Raw genomic sequence first — 21,113 nt, 5'->3', positions numbered from 1 at the left:
AGAGTGGGGCTGGTGGTGTGCCCAGAGCTGGGCTGGTGGTGTGCCCACAGTGGGGCTGGTGGTGTGCCCAGAGCTGGTCTGGTCTGCCCCGACCTGGAGGTCGAGGTCCTGCTGAGGAACCAGGAGAGTCCTGCAGAGCCCCAGGGCCTGAGCCTGGAGCAGGGCAGGGCACAGCACTGGGGTTTGTCCCTGCTTTGGGGACAGGGGTCTGGAGCACAGCCAGGACTCTGCCACGGAGCTGAACAGCTGGGAAGGGAGAGGATGGAAAAGAGGCCAAATCCTGGAGTGCTGCAGGCAGGAATTCAGGTAGACCTGTCTTGGATTTGATGGAAATTTGTCATATCTCAGGAGCTTGAATTAGGTTTAATTCAGTAACATTTTCAGATGTAGCCAAACTACCTCTCCTAGCACCAGGTCTCTCTGTTCCCAAGCATAATCCTATAAGAACATAGCACAGGGGCAAGGAAGCAGAGTTTTGTTACCCCTCCTTTGTTCCCAGAGAGCAATGCAAAAAAAATTACAACCAGAATTAGTGTTATGGGAAACCTTAGTGGCAAAAGCTCACTGAAATGAAAGGGGTGTATAGAATACAGGGTTCACAAACAGCAGCAGCAGTGTCCAAGCCACTTCTGGCCAGTATTTACACAGAGATTATTTCCAATCACAACTAGGCCAGGTTAGTATTACAGTAAATTTCTGAGCTTCATTTCACAGTGCTGTACATCCTGGCTCCAGTCTAGTAGGTTATTTAAGTGTCTCCCTAATCTGCCTAAGGAGGGCTGTAGAATTCAGGAGGTGTGTTGGGAGATCAAGACTTGAGCTCTCAAGTCAAGGCCAAATCTGCTCTGGGACTTTCTGCACCCCTTGCTCTGTCCACCAAGAAAGACTTTCTTCATGTGATTCTGTTAACTACTGGATAATGGAATCACATCTTTAGGCCCCATTTTTCAACAGGAACTTCTGGATTTTCGTATCCTTATCTCTTCTTTTCAATAGAGGTCACAAGGTTTCTCTTTGAGCTAACAGTTTGCAGCTCTGTTCGGCGTTGTGAGTCCTCAGGCTCTCTGAAAAGCCAGTCTGAGTTATTTATCAAATGAGTTACCAGCACAAATGGATAAAAGTACAGACACAAACCTCTAACAGATGTGGATCTGCCCACACCAGGGGCAGTTCTGCAGTGGAGGGGAAGCCTCCAGTCATTATGGATCTTGCTAAATTCAGTTCTAGCTGGACATTGTTGAAGCAGGATTGAATGTGGATTACATCATCAGTTTACATGTGGAGCTTGTGTAACTCTTTCCTGGAACTTCACCAGATTTTAGAAAGTAGATTTTTACATATTATGCTCACACATAAGTGTTGGCATGAGGAAAAAATTCCTACAGTTAATAAATAAAACCAGGATGTCCCAGGAAATCTTAACACTCTTCCAGAGTGATTTTGGCACTTGTCCCTGGCCCTAAAAGTCCTTTATATTGTTCCATTATAGTCTGTTCTGTTCCTAATTATTTAAGAAACTGAACACCTTGGATAAATTCCCACCTGATGCTCTGGGGAAGGGACTGTGGAGACCTTTATGTAACTGTCCTTCAGCTGGGAAAGAGAGAAACCATTGGCAGCACAGGCTGGAGAGAGAAATCACAGGGTAAGTTTTAATCAAGAATGGGAATAAGTGCAAGAATGTGCTGGTGTTTTGGAGTGACTTGCACTAGAGATGTGCTGCAGTCATGCTTCAGTCAGCCAGGAGTGTCAGGGCCAGATTAAGTGTTCAGTTGTCTGCAATACTGACAGTGCAAAGCAATGGAGATGAGATTTTTTAGAAGCATCCAGTGGACTTGTGTGCTTTTGGAAACTTAACCCAGAAACTTCTGTGTGTAGGGATAATTTGAGCTATAAAAGATGATTAGTGATTTAAAAACAAAAAACCAAACTAAAACATTGCTTTAATATTTTAGTTAGCTCTTAAGTAAAGCAAAAAATGTGAGCTATTTCTTGAGTCAACAGCTGTTCTTGCCAAAGCCTACAGTGAACACTGGGTCAGGAGTGGTACCTCACCCTCATGACCCCTAACCATGCTGAAACACAGCTTTGAAACCTCCTGCTCCCTTCACTCTGGTGTTTTCCTGGTTGTCCACCCTCCTTCTGATCATTCCCCTCGGTGTATTTTTGGTAGCTATTCCAAATCCTTTCTCCAGCTTTCTGTGTGTGGGAGGCCCAAAAGCTTCTTTTCTGCCCCATTTTTTGGCTATGATTCATGTACAAAATCATCACCATCCCTTGTTGAGGACTAATAAAACTACCTTTTTATTTTTGTATTCCATCCAGAGGAGAGCCTTAGCAAGAAGTTATACTTGTGAATAATTTAACCATGTGCTACATTCAACCTGGCTGAACAGAATAATTGAGGTTGAACCCCTAGTCCAACTGCCCTTGTTTAAAGCAGGGTCAGCTAGAGCAGGTTGCCCAGGACCACGAGCAGTTGGGTTTTAAATGTGTGCAGGAATGGTCTGCAAACACTATTCCAGCATTCACCTTTACAGCAAAAGCAAGGCTCAGCTTTCTCCCCCCTTCTGCAAGTCATTTTATCCAGGTCCCTGTGGAGATCATTGTCCTTCTTGTCCAAGAGCTCCCTTTGTGTTTAGAGTTGGTCTCCAGGTTCTCTCCTGTTCTTGCTGCAGGACAAGCACGAGAGCTGAGCCTTCCCCAGGACTCATTCTGCAATTGAATTGTCATCTGGAGGTATTTTCTTCCTTTTCCCTGATAAAAGTTGCCTCAGCAATCCAAAAGGGTTTATGGAAGGGTATTTATTTTAAAGTCTTTCCAGCCTGCTGTGCTAGCTTATCCCTTTTCATGGTTCTCTCTGCCATCTCCCTACTCTTTCCTGTCAGTGCCCAATGTCTGCTTCGGTAAAAGTGCAAAGTGCAGAATGAAGAACCAAACCAAGTGATTTTACAGCACTGCATCCTGCCCTGTCTGTTCCTCACAGAGTTCTGCAGCAGCCTTTTGCATTTCAAAATTCCTTATCATGCCCCAGCCCCTCCCTGGCTGGAATGAGCAATCCTAACTCTTTCACTCATTGTGGGTGTTACAGTATTCTCACTTTCTCTTTTCTATGGACTGTACTTTATTTTCTGTATATTTATTATGTAGAAACAGCATGTGGCTTGGTTCTTGAAACTGGGAATAAATCACTGATACATCTTCTGGTTTCTGGGTAGACTCTGGGAAGGATCTGAAGGCAACTTTAAGGAACTGTAAGAAATTATGGTGTGGAATTCTCGGGGTGAAGGTTGGTACATTGTTCCACTGTTCTTTGTTCTGCAGTAAGCTCACTGTGACTATTCCAGGTTATCACTGATGCCATCTAGAGCAGAACTGACCTCTTCATTCCTGCTGGGACTTTGTGGGGTTTTACTTTGAAACCAGTATTTACTTAAGCCTTTGTGGTATCCTGTGCATGTCATAGGGGATGGAAGAAGCTGGCACAGGCCTGTGAGTGAGATCATTTGTGTATTTAACATCCCACATCTATGGCACGAGCTATAGGCACTAAGAACAAACTACATCTATAGGCACATCTATTTAAGCTTCTTTGGACAGGTTAAATGTTAGTTTGCCTGTTGTCTGCAAAGTGCTACATACTTAGAATATGGACTAGAAGGAATTTTTAAGCCCAGGTAGTGAATCTGTGGCTTCCAGAATATCTACAGCTTCCAGAATCCATTTCCCTGTCCTGTTTGTGGACAAAGCCCCGAGCAGGAAGGTGGCTCTGAGAGCAGGTCAGGAGCAGTGAGGCAGCAAGGGGAGAGCAAGGGGCTGAAATGCAGATCCTGGCAGAGCCTCAGGGGAGGGAAATCAGGACCTGCGGGGTCCTGACACGTTCCAGCAGGTAGAAAAGAACTTGCACAAAAAAGATTTTGCTTTTGTAAATGGCAGTCCTATGTTTAGCAATGTTCTAAAAGCAATGTGAGTGCAGCATTAGCTGAGAGAACAGAAGCAGATCTGGACCAGGGTGCCAGAAAAGCTTTGTACAAGGGGGGTTTTTTATTTGGAATGTTCCAAGGACACATGGTTTTGGAATGCTTTGGAACAAGAAAGCCAAGTCATTTTTCTGGGTGGTGGTTTTGTGTTTTGTGGGTTTTTTTTTCCTTTCCTTCAGTTATCTAACACTGTCTCGGGTAGGTGAACTTAAATTACCTTTTTCAGTATCTAAATTTCTGAAGGAAGGTTTTTTCTCTGCATTTCTTTTTTTCCACATATCTACATTTTTATAAGTATGTCTTCAACTTAATTCTGCAGTACTTTTATTTGGACACTGACCTTTGAAAACAACAAGGACATTGACTGTTATTTAGCACAGCATGCTGATCTGGGTGTATTTGAGCTTCCAGTACAGTAAATATTTATTGGACAGTAAATAAGATTCCTAAATAGATGTATCCTTGCAATGAGGAGGACGGAGAAGGATAGAGGACCCAGTCTGAGCTAAGACAGGAATGTCAAAGTTATTTGTGTGTTGTGGGAAAACAGCTCCTTCATCTAATGGATTTTATTTCTCAAAATACCTTTGCATACTCTTCTCTCCATCACTAATGATAAAAAGCAAAGCATTTCTGGTAATTGAGCATAATACTGGAGTGAGGGCCAGCTCTTGTTGAATGGTGTTGTGTTTTGCTAATTCCCAGGCTGCAACGATAAAATCTGAATTTGACCATGACACTACACCTGAATTCCTCTTGTAACTGCATTTAAAATGTCCTCAGGGGTTCGTTTGGCTGCTCGTGTCTCAGTCGCTCAGACTGACCTTCCACAAGGTGGCACTTCAGGTATCCTGATGGAATCTGTTCTGTGCTTCCCTACACAAACCAAGCTGGGTTACAGAGCTCATCTGTACGTGCTGCCTCTGGCTTTCAGTGTCTCAGGGCTGGAGTCAGGATGGAGCCCTGTACCCCCAGGTACAGCCCCTCGGAATGCGGGCACACTGTGTGGTGTATGACTGTACAATGACTGTCCTGCTCAGCTTTTGTGCCTGTTGGCTGTTTTCCTTGGGAAGTGCATCCCAACAAGGCTCTGTCAGTGCTGCAGCTGGAGGGGGTGGCAGCTCAGGAGGGGTGGCTGCAGGTCACTGCACACGGATGTGGCCACAAGTGTTGGGAGTGTGTCAGCTGCAGTTCACAGGCTGGGTTTAGAGGAATGAGTACCAACTACTACGGGAAGAGAAGCAGGATTTTTATGGAGAGTAATGTATCTGATTGATACAATGCTAATGTAACTGTATATAACTTTAAAAGCCCTCGAGAAACCATGAATACATAATTCTGGAATATGCTTAGTTTCTCTTGTGGTGTTAATATACCAAGTGCTGAGATTTTCAGATTACTCATCCAGAGGCATGAGTAATTTTTGAAAAAGGCCTCTAATTATGTGGTAAAAAAAGTCAGATGTTCGTCATTACAGGTCTGTAGAAATATTCTGTTTAAACTGTTTATATTAGCTTTTGAAGGGGTTGTGATCTCGTTTTTCTCAGTGCTGTAAACATGCTCTGAAAAATATTCCCTGCCCATGCAATAGAACTGTGATTGGGGGTAGGAAATTCAGACAGCTCAAGTGACTTATGAAATGTCACTCAAGTCTGGAAATAACCTTAATATCTAGGTTGTTTTTGTCTATCAGGTAATGCTTCTGTTAATTAACAATGTAAACTCTTCCTTTCACATAGATGTCTTCTGTTATTCCTCAGCATCTTTCCCACTTGTAGAAAGAGGCCAGGAAAGGACTCTTTATCCTGGAGTAATTGTGTTGAGACACAGGACTCGGAAATCTTTCTACTCATTGCTTTTAAAATCACATTCTGATTTTACATTAACACTTTTCATATCTAGGCATAGCTGAAAAGTGCTCTGAAGGACAGGACAGACTGAAGCAAAGCTCCTGCTGCTGCACAGTGACTGTGCTGCTGTTGGAGTGCTGGACAGTGAGCAGAAGCCTGCAGGGAGCTGTGGAATTGAGGTACCCCCTGACAGGGATGAAAACCTTTCTGTCCCGCTCACAGGAGTCGTTCCTGCCTGTTGATCTCCCTGAGGGTGCCCAGGGCAGTCAGACAGCCTGTCCCTGGCAGGGCAGGGGCCAGTGCTCTCTACTCTGACACAGCTCCCTGGCTGGGGGAGCCGATGCCTTTGCATCCAACATTCCATTCTGGAATGCTGGGACAGGAGCTTTCCATTCTTTGGCTATGTACTGGGAGTTAGGGCAATGTGATTGCAAAGCTGTGGGGGCTGTTGCCCTGGTTGGGCTCAGCACCACCTGCAGCTGAGCTTCTCCCCTGCACTGCCTTTGTGAGCCTTTCCTGGACCCAACTGGGGGGAGTGGATGGTGGTTATCACTGAGCAGGAGGAGTTTGCCCATCCCATGTTCCATCAGGGTGTGTGAGAGATCCAGGTAAAACCCAGCTTACAATATAACCAGGCCTTTTCAGACCCAGCTTGGTTTTTATTTTCTGTTGAGATGACAAACGCCCTGAGTGGGGCAGTCAGAATGAGGGGAAAGGTGACTGGAACTTGCTGGCAGGGGTTTAATGAGTGTGGGAGGAGGGAGCCAGCACACAGCTGGTCAGTGTGGCCTCACTGCATGGGGGAGGGCAGCAGCCCAGCCCTGTCAGCATGAACAGAACCCTGCAGCTGAAAGGTTAAAAATGCACCCCTCGGTCTCAAACTGGCACTTCAGGAGCTGGCTGCCCTGCTCTTGGAAGGGGCCAAAAATGTGAAAATGTTAGACTGGAGAAACTGGAGTCCTCCTGTGCTGCTCTCAGCAGCAGTTAGGGAATTTAAAGAGCAGCTGAAGATGTTATGAAAGCAAGAAAGGGACCTCTGAATTTCTGTTTTCACATAAATGGACACAGCATGTGATGGACTGAAGCAGACTGTTCAGATCAACTCTGAATTATCTGTGCAGGCTGCTGCTGTGAGCCAGAGGAAGGAAAGACTTGCAGCTGTAACTTAAAGAAGCTGCTACCATAAATGGGGCTGCAGTCACATCAAGGTTTCTATAATCTATTTTATTTATTAACTCAATATTTTGGACAAACATTTAATAGTCTTGCATCGTGTAGGGCTGTGTATTGACCGTGGTAGTAGTTGTGCACCTTGTTTCAGTTCTGTTGTTTTCCGAGAAGAGTCTGAGGAGGTTGTTGCAGGACAGGTTAGGAGCACATCCCTGAGAAATGGAGAGGGATTGGCAACCCACATGGGCATGACCATTTTAACTGGTTAGTGTTACTGTGTTTTACCTCTGTACAGGGACTTAAAAATACTCTGGGCTTTCCTTTGACAGTCTTGGGATGGAGGGAGACTCGTCTAGCTTAAAGCTCTAGACAAGATATCCTCATTTTTAGCATTAATTTGTCTTTTTCCTTGCCTAGAAACCTCAAGGAAAATGCAAAGCCCTACAAGAAAAGCAGCAATCTGATCCTAGTTTGATTAATCTTCACTTTACCAAGTTTCTTCTAAGACTGTGAGATTACTGCCTTGGTGTGTCAAAAAACATTGTACCTTTTCCTATATTACAACTCATCATGATGTATCAATTATGTAGGAAGGCTAATCCAAATGCCCTCAGAACTAATTGGAATGTTTAGCTTTGCTTCAACAGGCCTTTCTACTTAATGTGGCGTGATTTGGCTCAGACTCTTTCTGAAAACAAAACACACAAGATGTTCCAAAAGTAAGTTTTTGGTAATGTTGACAGGCACCTTCAGCACCAACAGCCTCTCTTGGTAGTGTTTCAGATGAGGAGACTGAAGTGGATAATTAACATTTATGAGCTGTATTTACACGCTGAAAAAAGTTCACTGTTTTATCCCTTAAAGATTGACTGCCTTGCTCAACACTAAACTGAGTGAAAGCTGGAGGATAATGACCTTGTTTTTATGGCAAATGTAAGGAACTGGCTAAGGTTGTATGCAATTCTGGCAGCTATCTTATGGTATCTCAGCTAACAAATTCCCTTTCATCCCTCACTGGTACTCAGCCAGAATGAACTCCTTTGTGGTGCCTGATATTAGAATGTTATAACAAAACTCTATGAAGTTGAAATTGAGGCTTGTTTTAATGTGTTGCTCAGACACTTCTTGTATGTCCTGGACTTGTTTCAGAACAGCCTTATGTTTGTGAGGTCAAAAAAGCCAGGCAGGTTTTTGAGTTAGAGGCTGGTGGGGTCCCTGCTGTCCTCCCAGCAGCATTTCCTCAGGACAGGCCCCTCGGGAAGTGTGGGCTGGGGCCATTCCAGTGCAAACACTGGGATCTGTATTTCCCAGTTCAGAGCAGCTCTGTGCTGAGCAGTGTCCTGTGGGACAGGATGGAAGTGTGACACCTCTGTCCAGGGGTGCTGCTAAACCAGCAAGGTCCCTCCAAGGACTTGTCTCCCCTAATCAGCTGGAGATGGGATTGTTTCCCTTAAGGCTCTTTTTCTCCCCCTGCCATCTGTCCCCAGTGAACCTCCCTCCCTTGCTGGGCACATTCTTTGGATGCACCAAACACTCCTTCAGCAAGCTGCTGAAATGTCTGCTCTGCACCAGTGGATATGCCAGTGTTATTCTCAAAGGGGTATTGGGCAGCTGGTTTCCAAAGACTTTGGCAGAACCCTTACAGAGTGGATGTGGAGCAGGGAAGGTTTGGTGTGGAGTTCTGCCTGACTCAGTTGTTTCATTTCCCAACAGTCCCAAATCAAGCTCTGCTCTGTGGCACGTTACTGTGGACAAGCCTTTACCTGTGCCATGGCATGGAGCCATCTTCTGTGAGCTTTAGAAAAGAATCTTTGCTTCTTGGCTGGAGAAATACAGAGCAGAAAAAAAAGTAATTCTGTGAGTTTCAGTGAGGAATTTTAGTAGGGAAAAAGCCCGTGGAGGCAGCACAGTTACAGTATATGGGTCATCTGAAACACATAATGTGAATTGGGTAGTAAAGTAGTCATCCCCATCTCAGCAAATTAAGTTAATTATTATTTCTAGACAATTAGAAAGAGTAGGGGAGAGTGGATAGATGTTTAACAAGTTGACCTTCCAAAGGTCATGGAAGTAATTTCTCAGTACAGGCTGAAGATAAGATCAGAATCTGTGGGACAAACATGCCTCCAGAATAAATGCAGCACACAAAAAATTTTAACACAAAGTTCAGCAAATATGCTGAAACAGACTACTTGTTTTAGTTATTCACATATATACTAGGAAATAAGGTTGTATATTGGAAAATTTGCAACCTGTATAAACTGCAATTCTGTAGGAAATTGCAACATCTTGGAGAGATGTGAAACTACAAAGTAATGTAGCTCTAAAGAAACAGGAATATCTGACCCAGAAAGTGGCCAATTGCCCAGGGATTGTTGAGGGTTTTGGCAAGGACTGAGTGCTGTGAAATGCACCCTGGCCTGGTGATGCTGAAGGGTTTAGGCATGGGAGCAGAAGAGGTGCCTGTTCCCAGCAGAACGTGCCTGGGCAGTGCTGGGGATGTTGAGGAGGCTGCATGGCTGAGATGTCTCAGGCCAAAAAGCACAGCAAGCAAATGGGAATTAATTTCTGGGGGGTCATGTGCTATAGCTAAAAATGAACCAGTATTGTAAGTAACTATTATAAATCACTTAGTCTATTGGATTAGAAAGCTCTATCACTTTTTAATGAGGTGCTCATTATTTGTGATCAGACACAGAGAGGTGTGGCACAGGTTGTTCACTTGTATGGATAATTTCTGTCCTAGAGTAGTCGTGTGGTTGAAGCACAGGCCAGGAGATCTAAGTTCACTCCTTGCTTATGTAATGGCAATTACTAAGCAGACATTTAATCTCTGAACTGTTTCTGTGTCTTTAAATGATTGAAAGCATTTATGTAACACCCAGTCACACCTATGTGTGGGTCACATGGGGCAAACTGACAACCTGTTAAGATCAGAGGTTTTCCCTGTATTGCTAAATTCTCCTATTGTTTTGTAAGAGGATTTCTGCTATTACATGTTCATTTGGGTGCCACTTGCTTATTTGATTGGATGTTTTTTCTTTTCTACTAAGCTTTTGTGTATTTGTGGTGATTGGTGCACTCTCACGATGCAGCTTGGTAATGACACTGGCTTTTATTGTGTTCCAAGACCAGCAGCAGGACAGGTTTGCTTATACTTTCCCAAATGTCAGAACAAGGAGAAAACTGTCAAGACTTTATACTGAATGCACCTTGTTCTCATGATATGAAAGCATTGCCAAGCTAAGTGGTATTCAAAATCCTGTAGTAAGGCTTTATGGGAACCTAAAAAAAAAAGGCATTTTCTAAAATTGTGTTCCATTGTAAGAGTTTGTATTAATAATACAGGTGTAAAACTTTCTGATGAGTCTGCATGCAAAGGGGGGTAACACTGCAGTGTGGGTAACACACACAGAAGCTTTGCTGTCCCAGGCTCAAGAGTCTCATCTGTGTTTCCCAGGTACAATAAGCATAGGAAGTATTTTAGAAGCCCTGAACGTCACCTTTGTGCTTCTTTATATCCATTTTGTCCACTCCAGGTTAGTTGAGAGTTCAGCACAGTCACTGATTGTGCCTGTACTTTGTCTCTCAGATCTGTGACTAACAGCCACTCCTGAGGAAACCCAGAGGAGACTTTGCATAAACTCTTCAAATGTGCTGTTTTCAGGTCAGAGGACAAGAGCAGATGAGATCAGGCCGAGGGATGGAGTGCAGTTGGAGGGATGGAGTGCAGTTGGAGGGATGGAGTGCAATTAAGAGCTCTTTGTGCTGCTCTGCTGTGTTTACCCAGGGCCTCCTCCCTGCCCAGGTACCAGGTGAGAACATGCTCCTTCCCACATGCCCTTCAGTTATTTTGGTGAGGTTTCTTTGGGAGCAAGAGGCATCCAGAAAGTCTCCAAGGCTTGCTGCTTTGCTTTTATCGGGCGTGTGGGTGACTGCCTTGGTCTGAAGAACAATGTGTGCAGTGCTTCTGTACTGTCATGTTGCTTCACACTTTTGCACAATTCCTATGGGTTTTCTCATGCTCTGGCACAGGTCCAGGCAAGGAAGCTCAGTCAGAGCAGGGATGAGCTTGAGCTTGAATCTAAGGTTGTGACAAATAGTCCTGTGGAACTGCCAGCTCAGGGCTTTCTGCTACTGCAGCAAATTAAGTGCTAGGAAAGGATGGAGGCCAAACCCATGGCTCATCTGTGCACAGATTGCTGGATTATACAGTGGTGTTCTCATCTCAGCATATGGGAGATGTGGAGAAGGTAAAGCAAGCTGATACAAGATATGGAATAATTTCTATATTGGGAATCAGAATGAGAGGAATATAACAGAAATGTATAAATTTGAGTGGTGTGAAGAGGTATCAGCTGTGTAACCTCCCTTTAGTACAAGTACTAGAGGCCACATGTGAAAGGACTGGGAACTAGATGAAAACAAATGGAAGGGACTCACAGGTGAACAAACCTCATCAGACTGCAGGCAGTTCACTCAGCTGCACACACCTGGAGGCAGGGGAAGATAAAACACAAGCATCACATGCTTGTCCTCTTCTCCCTTGTGGGTGTCTGCTAATTCCCACTGCTGAGGGTGGGATCCCAGGTTGGATGGACCTTTTGAGTCCACCAGGCCTGTCCTATGTGTGTCCCAAGAGCCAGTGCAGACACCCTGAGCTCTGTGTGTGTGACAACCCTGTCAGCTGTGTGACCATTGGGGCACAGGGACCTGCACAGACAAGGGCACAAGTTTCCTGGGACGTGGCAGAATAGGTCTGACCTGCAGTTGTTGCTGAGAGCCTTGAATGTTCCCCTCCAGGGTGGCAGGAGTGCAGGAGAAGGCTTTGGGTAACACCCTGGGCAGAGTTCCCTGGGAGCTGATATCCCAGATATCCCAGACAGCCCCCATTGCTGGGCACCCTGGGGCCACCCCACTGTGCCCTGCTGAGCACACTCAGTCCCACAAACAGGGCAAACCAGGTGCCCACTGTCACAGATCTGCTCTGGGGCTTCAGCCTGGACATGAAGGGTCACCCAACATTAAAGGGCTCAGGCTCTTTGCAGAGGTTTTGCTCCCTGCTTCAACCTTAGCATTTTCACAATCAAGATAAATATTGACCAGAAACACCACCTTCTTTTCATCTGGGCTTGGAACAACTTCTCTGTGGAAAAAACCACCCTGGGGTGTGCCAGTGCTGGCCTGAGAGCTGCCAGAAATCTGAGTGGATTGGAAATAAGTTGCCTCTCTTGATTGAATAGTTATTGGCAAAGGCATAAGACTAATCCAGAGTCTCTCACCTCTAGCCTAGAAATAGCTGTTTGATGTACAAAAAATGAAGCACACTAAAAAAAAAACCAACAAAACAACAACAAACCCCCCCTCTCCCCACCCGACAAAACAACAATAAAATGTGAACAAAAGGAATACACCTGAAACAGAAATAGTAAGTTTTTTGTAAAATAGCTGGGAATGAGAAACAAGGAAGATATATCTAGTGAAATTTCTCCAAAAAAAGGAGCACAGCTTGGACAAGATCTTCAGGGGATTTGATGTTTAAATCTGATAGAAGCTGGATATGTACATTGACAGATAATTCTCGCTACAGCAGCACTGCACACTTGTTTCACTGACCTATGCTCAGCTTTAGGCTTTGACATGTGCAAAAACGGGTGTCTGTCAGTTAAATGTGGAATTGCACAAACAACCAGGTATTTCTAAAACAAATGCACTGGTAAATTAGTTACTGAACAGCTTTATTCCTGTGCAGAAATGCAGCTTCTTTCTTTCCTGTAAATCCACTGTGCCAAATCTTTTCACACTTTATAGTGAATAATTTGTATGTTGCTAAACCACAGAAATGACCCCAGAATGTTGGCCTGTATTTCAGAATAGCACATTCTATTTTACAGGAAGTGGCAGCTCCTTTCATGTTCCAGCCTCCTTAAACTAGGCTAGAGACAGCTGACAATTACAGGTGAGAAACCTTGACCTAGGAAATAATTTTGTTACACTTTAATGCATTACTGTTACATGTGACTAAGTGATAAGACTGTCTCTGTAAAAGATATTGGTTTATCCAGTTTTATGCAGAATAATTCCAGGGGACTTCCTATTTCACTCCTGGCAGTCAGTGTTGCTGTGAAGGGAAGTTGGGGCCTGAGAAACTTCCATTTGAATATATCACTTCAGCTGATCTTTCAGTGTGCATGGAAGTCCCCTTAAGAGGAAAGGACTTGCACACAATAAGCACTTAGAATTTCCCAGACACTCTTAAAGTCACAGCAGAAAGGAAATGTTGCAAGTCAGGAATATCAGATTTGGTAACCTGGATTCAAGCAGCAGCTCCTTTGATAGGATCAGATGCTGAAGAGGCAGATGAAAATAAACCCTGAAGGTAGGAAGTTGCAGGATGACTCCAGCCCAGTCCTTTTCTCCCAGCTAAAAACTCTTGTGCTGTGCTGCAGAAAAGCTTTTTGTCTTTGAGGAATGGAACCTACTGGCTGTGTAGCTCTGGGTGCCCTGAGCTGTACATGTGCCAAAGCCTTTCAGAAATGCTACAAAATCCTTTATCTTGATTAACTGATTATTGATCTTGATAAAGTAAAAAGAAGTTTAAAGTTAGGTTAAAGAGCTACAGAATGGCTTAAGCTGTGGCAAGAAAATGAATCCAGGAAACTCCAAAGGCTTGCTGCAGCCTCATTTATGAAAGTCTGTGTTACTGAGTTGAAGAAGCTCTTTGCATTACATCCTCTTTTCCATTTTTTAGTTACTCACTTGTGTTTGAAAAGCACTGTTTTGCCTTAAGGGAAGATATGTACAGAAAGGATGCTCAGTGCTCATGTTCACCTGTACCTATTACTTCAAGTTTTCTTCTCCATTGGTTATTCCTCTCAAGAAACTGTGAACATCCACTTCTGTGTAGGATATTTTCTGATTTGCAGCATATGTGCACATCATAATATGGTACCACAGTTTATTAAATTAAGCTATCAGTTGCTAAATGCCTGTATAGACTAAAAGAACATAACCAAACACTGACTTAAAGTTTGTAGAAGCTAAAGGCGGTATCTTAAAATGATCCTGCTATCTGTAACTCATGTAAATATTTAGGAATATATTGACATTAGGATAAGAAGAGAAAAATTCCCTATCAGCTTCATGAGCAGTTTAATCTTTGACTAGGTCATGGCTGCTCTTTGTTTGAAATGAAAGTGCATGTGGTTACTTTTTCTCCCAAACACATCAATGTTGAGATGGTGATGGAGGTCTGAGGGCAGAGCACATGAGCTGAGCTTTCCTCTGTGTGTTGCACTTGGGGAACAAGGAATCTACAGAGACCCAGTCCTTTTGGGAAAGGAGCAGTCCCTTGGGAAAGGCTGCAGTCCCTGGAGCCCAGGACTGTGCCTCTCTGCATCCCACTAGTCCCTGAAAGGGAGCACATGTGCTGGGAAGCAGAAAGTGCACTGGATTTGGCTGTCACCCCCTTCTGCTGTCAGCCAAGGAGGGAAATGCTGATCCTGGCCTGGTTCCTAAGGAATGCAGGTACAGCCACCCAGCACTCTGCTGGTTCTCTGCATGGACACTTCACATGTGAACTCCCAGGGAATATTTTTGCAAAACACCCAGTTATCTCCCAGCACAGGGGGCTTCTTTGTCCTTGCCAGGAACATCTTTCAGGGTGTGTTTATAGGGATCTGGATCTCTGTTCCTGCTCCCTTAGCCTGCTAGAGAAGATGTGTGCAATGTCCCAGCAGGTCATTGTTACTGTGCAATAGAGTGCCCACACCAGCCCTTACTGCAGAGTGACCAAAGATGGGATTACATGAAAGCAGACAGAGCTTCACAGCCCTCCCTGGTACTGGGATTGATTCTCACCTCCCCACGTTTATTTTTTTAACAGTTGTTTTCAAGACAAAGTGGTGGAAGTGGCTGATGGCCTTGGCCAATGAAGGATGGTGAAAATCTTTGTGTTTGTCTCATTAATTTGAGAAGACAACCCTCTTGGAACAGATGAAGAATGATTTCAAGGTAATGGGTTGAGAGTAGGGAAAACCAAAATTCACTCATTAAAAATAGTTCCAGAAAAATGTAAGCTTTTGCTTTTTGCTTTCCTCAAACAAATTTCCAAGTTACTAAGATAAAACCATTTCAGTATGTATCTGACTGGAAGGTCAATGTTCCTATGAACAACAAAAGGGTGCAGTGAACCTTCACTTCTCTCCCCTTGGACCCAGCTGCCTAAACACTGCAAAAAGAGGTATGAATACAGATATGGCCTTGGCAGGGACATGGGAAGGTTAGGACACGTGCTCTGTGCCAGATCTTTCTTTAGAGGAAGCCATGTGGAAGCACAAACACACGTGGGAAGGCACAAGTGTAACTGGGAGCAGAAGTGAGTCTCACACTTGCAGAGCTCCCTGAGGGCTCTTTCTGTCACCCCAAGCAGCCCTCTGGGCTGTCCCGTGGCTTCTACCTCTGTCATTGGCACAGCAAGTGACAGTTCTGACATCCAGCTGCTGCCAGAGGTGGCATGACCACAGCTGTGCCAGGACAGTTCCAGGGAGCATCTCACTCATCTTGGTCTGGGTTGTGGTGTTGGTGACAAATGTGGGTTTTCTCAGTCAAAGCAAAAAGCAACCAGGCAAACTGTTTCAGTATTGATGTCAAATCATTTATTATCATTAGGTATGTGGGTTCTAGTTTTGGTACATATGCTAACATACAACTTCTGAGTGTTAAGTTCTCCTGTGTGAAAAAGGTGGAGATGCTTTAAGCAGCAACAGAGTGAAGCTGGGCTTTAGGTACTGCACAGAGATCCTACAGAACCAAAATACTTGGGCAGGTTTTCCAACACTTGATTTTGGTATTCTGTCTTAGATTAAATGATCTGCATTCTCTGTGTGTGAGCACTTAATGTTCTCTTAGGCAGAAAACATGCAGAATTTTATACTTCTGTTTTATCCTAATTGGCAGCAACACCAATGCATCAAAGCACTGCCGTGGCCCATGGAGGATGACATTGGGAGTGCTCCTCTCATCATGAAAAACCAACAGAACATGAAGTTCCAATGTGTGAAACAGTGTAGTATGTCATGGTAATTTAGCACAGAGCATGGTGCACCCCAAGGCTGGCTGGAGGGAAGGATGGGTGCTGCAGAGGTGCTGTAGGAAGGGTTCTGCCAGAGCTGTCAGAGCAGAGGTGACAGCAATGAATTCTGACAGCAGAGCTGAAGCTCCCCTGAATCAGGACACAGCAGAATCAGGGCTGTCTGACAGGTCTCAGGGGTAGGACACGGGTGGGTGGAACTCAGACAACCTGAGGTCAAAAGTCAATAGGTGACAAGGACCTTTCTTTGTAAGGATATAGGGTTCAGGTTCAGGTGCAAAGTGTTCCCCAGAACAGTGCTCTGGTTTGTCCATGCTCCCTGGCACAGTCTTCACATTTTACCTTGGTTAAACACAGCAGCAACTCGTCTGAGGTCTGAGAACTGATTTGTGCCTGGCACGATGGGAAACACTGACCTTGGCAATAAATGCAGCCAGGGCTGTGGTGCTGGGAGCTGCAGAGGATGACTTGAAGGTGGAATGGAAGATACCAGGGAAATCTGCCTCTCTTTTCTGCAGGCCAAACCCTTCTCAGGAGAGGAGGTGGGCACAGGGCTCCCTGCACACTGACAGGGCATGATTTGCCTACCTAAAATTATAATATTTGCAAGGCTCATTCACATAAAAGCAAATGTGGTGTTCTAAACCTGTGTTTCTGCAAGTACACAGATAGAATTGATCCTTTACATTACCTAAAGGCAATCCTCAGTGTCCTAGGTCCTATTAAACTCCAAACTCCTTTTTAAAGAGGCAGCTTTCCACAAGCTCCTGCGTGAGCATCATTTTCCATCAGCTGGATCATTTGGTGGGGTCTTGCTACTGTCTCTTTTCTGGATAATGTTCACTAGAGGCTAAGCTTTTCTATTTAATTTTTAAAAGGAAAAACTTTAAAGAACAGAGGAGAAACCCTTGCAAACAATTAATTTACTGACAGTTTCCACTTAAGTCTGACAGATCTATTTGTACCCCGTGTGACAGAGGTGTGACTCCTCCCTGAGCACAGTGCAGTGCACCCCAGTGAATGAGCCCATAAACCTGGGCACTGGTTTAGCAGAGAGTTATTTTCTCTAAAAGTCAGAAGCTTTCTAAAGACCTTCAAATCTGCGCACCTATAAAATGTTTTTGTCAGTTCAGCAAAAAGTAAGTGAATTGCACAAATTAGTAGGTCAAAAGCTGGCTGCCAGGCCAAGGGCAGATTGCACAATTACTTCCTCTTCTAGAAAGTTTATGCAAAGTGTTGGGCTGAATTATTTGTTTCCAGGCAAGGTACACAAGGAGAAACACTAACATTTATATATATATATATATATATATATATATATATATATATATTCCATATGTTGTTTGTTGGGATATCTATAAAAAAGCCACACCCAAATTGCTATTCAATAGTCTTATTGGACAGTGGGTTACTGTACATGAACATTTTCCTGCAAAGAATTGTACTTTACACAAAACTATGATAGAGCTTGTGGTTTTGGAAAGACTTCACGTGGTTTTGGCTTTATTTGTGAGGGTAATAGAAATGACAGTTTTAAAAATTCCTGTGGGAAATGGGGAGGGATTCCTACTTTTGTACCTGAAGGACAACTTTACTTCTGCTGATTTGCACACATAGGAAGTATTCCTGATTTTCCTTATTAAAAGCCTACCAAAGCATCATGTATGGTTTCCTCCTGTGTCCATGGTACCAGCAAGTATTGACTTGAACATCTTTGTTCTAAAATGTTTGACATGCAATGCTGCACATCAACACATTGAAGACAGATTTTGAAAAACCTGGTAAGAGGGCAGTCTTACATCACCTAAGCAAACAAATGCCTTACTTTCTCTGAAAACCTGATTCTTCCTTGACTAATATGGATAAAGTGGTTTCATGCCAATAAATAGCTGAATAACACATACAAAAGCCTTTGCTGTCAAAAAACCAGTATGAGTTGTTTAAGAGCTCTGTGCAAATGCCACCTTGGATAAAGGCCCAGGAACTTAAGAGAGACCTTAAGAAAACCCCACCCCTCAGTCTGACAGTGTTTGCCCAGTCAGGTTTGTCAAAGGGTTGACTGGGAGTTTAAGTGAAACAACAGTTCATATTTATTAAAAAAACCTTATTCTGTTGGAATTAAAATAGAGTATTATATTAAGTATTGAGCATTCTGCTCTGCTGTGGGTTGTGAGAGCAGAGAAATCCTTCTCATGAACAGCTTTTATCTTTCAGATCACATGGATGACAGTGTGCATCCTGGCTGGCCCTCAGCAGTCCTGATTCCCTGGAAATGGTGGTTTCAGAACAGATGGCCTCAGAGATAAACATGGGCTGCATTTCCTGCTCCAGCTGAACACTTTGCTGTTAAAGGATTTCATTTGTTACGGGCACTTTAAACTTGGCAGCTGGATCGATCAGGCCCTGGATTGAGTAAGATACCTGGGATGAAAATCCTGCTGTGGTTTAAACTTTACAGGAAGAAGTTTGACTCATTTTACTGCTACTGTGCAAAAGGTTTATAACACTTTATGTCGCTGAAGAGAAAAAAATATAAACTGAAATCTGACTTTTCAGACACACCAGCTCTCTGTGATGCCCCAAGGGTTAAAAATGAAGATATTTGCTCAGTGCAGGCCCTGTGCCCTGCACGGCTCCTCTCAGCCTCTGCTGCAGTCACAGTCAGATGAACGCTGGTAAGGACACAGTCAGATGAACACAGTCCCACATCATTCATTCAGAGCCGGGCGGGGAAATTCCTGCTGACTCATGCTTACAAACACTTTCCTTGCTCCACCTCCTTCCCTGTGGCTCCTCCTCTCCCTCCCTGCTGCTGCTTCCGATATTTAAACAGCTGTCCCGGGGCAGAGGGAGGACTCGGGAGTTGTGGTTTGGGTGGTTCTGCCTGTACAGACTCTCACCCAGATCCTCACCTGCCGCTGAAGGTAAGGAGGCTCCAGGCAAGCACAGAGGGCTCTGTCTGGTGCTGCAGCGTTGCTTTCTGAATATCACAGGGCTGCTTTTAGAACGTTATTACAAACCATAAAGTTGAATTTTTTCCACTTACTTTTGTTGTGTTTGGGTGGTAACTGGTCTGACATGTAAGAGTAGTAATACAAGGGGGGGGCTGACTCCTGAAACTCGTAGGGAAGTATAAAATGTAAAAGCTATTGAAATCTTTGCTTTTTTAAAAAAGTACTAATTAATTAAATATTAAACTGGTGAAACAAATGGGTTGATGAAGGAGCGAAGTTGAAGAAAACTATAGTTGCATTTGTGCTGGTGTTGTTCTTATTTAAAACTGAGTGTTGTGGTGGCTCTTTCAGTCTCTCCAGTATTTATATTCTGGTTGCATTGCTCTCTTGAATGCTCCCCATGTGCTGTTCAGGCCACACTTGGTGGTCCTTCCTCAAGCAAAAGTCTCATGGCTCTTACAGGGAGAGCTGCTTGCACGTGGCTGATGTAACCTGGCTCTTTATTTCTCTAAAGATCAGTGGCCTTGTGTAGCTAAACATATCTTTGCTTTTTCTGACTTCACACCTGTTTGTCATGCAGCCTGGGACTGCTGGGGCCACACTGACCCACTCTGAGCTCCAGCCACACTTTGGGAGCTGTAGGTCCCTCTGGACATCAGGCTGTGTCAGGAAGGAATGTAGAGTTTGGCTCAGAAGGAGTTGAGTGCTTTTCCAAGCCAGAACTATTATGTAAAATCACATAAGACACTGAAATGCTTTGGAAGCAGCCAGAAGACAGATTGTGAAACTTGCAGCATTGTCCCAAATGAAGAGAAAGGAAAGGAACATCCATTTAAAGTTGGAAGCCCAAAGCAGGAGCCAAAATCAGTGTCACTAAGCTGGCTGAGTGTGGGTGCCCAGCACTAGAGCAAAGAAGGGTGAAAAGAGTAATCTTGAGTTTCTTGCTGTCTCAGGCTTTTTCTTGGTGCTGACTAGTTCTGTACAGACTTCAAATGAACTTCAATGTCCTGTATGCTTTCCAATAGTCTCTGCAGGAACAGGCTTCCCTCTGCTGCACTGCACTGGCTGTACAGGTTATTGAGGTACAGGAGTCTAAGGCTGAAAAAAGAAAAGTAATTAAAATAATCCACCTTAACTTCTAATGGCAGGGAAAGTGGATGTTTGGCCTGAAACTGAAATGTCTGAGGTGATCTGAGCTCAGTTTTACCCCCAAAGTCAAACATTTAGCCTACAGGAGGGGAATAGCTATAAACAGGTTCAGCATCTGGTTCACTTTCTACTGAAAAAGAATTATTAACTATGAATTACAGAGAAGGCAGCTGTAGGATGTGGAAGGACCTGCTCCCATTTGTAGAGAGATGCTGGTTAATCTCATGTTGATAGAATTGACCGGTGACAAAACTGCCAGAAGCAAAGTGCAGAGCACTAAAGTGTCATTAAGGGGCTTTGTGAACCAAGATACTGAATAAATCCATGGCTAAAAATGGTCATTGTGTGCACAGATCTAGTAATTTCATTAGACTAACAATTGTGTTCCTCTAGCCATTAAAATTTGGTTTATTCCAGCAAATGCTCCTTTTTTGTGTGTGAAAAGGTGCAGGATGGAGGAGGGTGAAGGAGGAGGCTGTTATCAGGGAGATTGCAGCTGCTGGCTCTGTGCTTTATCAGGGTGGGGAAGGGTGGCACAGTGCAACAGCCAGGAGCCCAGGTAACCTTCCTCTAAAGCAAACAGGGCTGCCAGGCCCACTTCTACTGTCTTGGGCCTTTTTTGTCCCCTTTGGTCTCCCCAGAAAATGCTGGCATACAATAATGTTACTGTGCACCTAAGCCCTACAAATGGGCTTGATGTTTATCTGCTGGCTCTGCTGCTCCCCTGGCACTGTGTCCATGTGCTGGGCTGGGTTGGTTCAGTCCTTGCTTCCAGCAGAATTGCCGTGGGTGTTGCTGGGGTGCCACTTACAGAGTGCACACGGTGTTTCTGTGTGTGCTGCAGAGCTGTGGAGCAGAAACCTGGCAGATCCCTTCCAGAGGTCTTGCTCTCTCCTCTTCCAGAGGTCTTGCTCTCTCC

The 21,113-nt window shown here is 44.3% G+C and overlaps 1 protein-coding gene across 3 annotated transcripts in view; it reads left to right on the top strand.

Annotated features, from left to right (window-relative positions):
• Nucleotides 1–21,113, top strand: part of OSGIN1 (oxidative stress induced growth inhibitor 1) — a 64,987-nt gene that overhangs the window by 34,895 nt on the left and 8,979 nt on the right. Inside the window, exon 1 of one of the 3 annotated variants that reach the window (XM_027646998.1) lies at nt 18,663–18,766. The exons of 1 other annotated variant lie outside the window; for it this stretch is intronic. The gene's annotated coding sequence lies outside the window, so the exon portion shown is untranslated. Of the gene's footprint in view, nt 1–18,662; nt 18,767–18,859; nt 19,016–21,113 lie in introns of those variants that run through there. One more of the 3 variants, XM_027646997.1, reaches the window with a different exon arrangement.

Source organism: Corapipo altera, unplaced genomic scaffold (genome assembly GCF_003945725.1).
Source record: "Corapipo altera isolate COAL_440 unplaced genomic scaffold, ASM394572v1 62, whole genome shotgun sequence".
NCBI classification, from domain to species: Eukaryota; Metazoa; Chordata; class Aves; order Passeriformes; family Pipridae; genus Corapipo; species Corapipo altera.
This window is presented reverse-complemented; position numbering and strand designations above follow the sequence as displayed.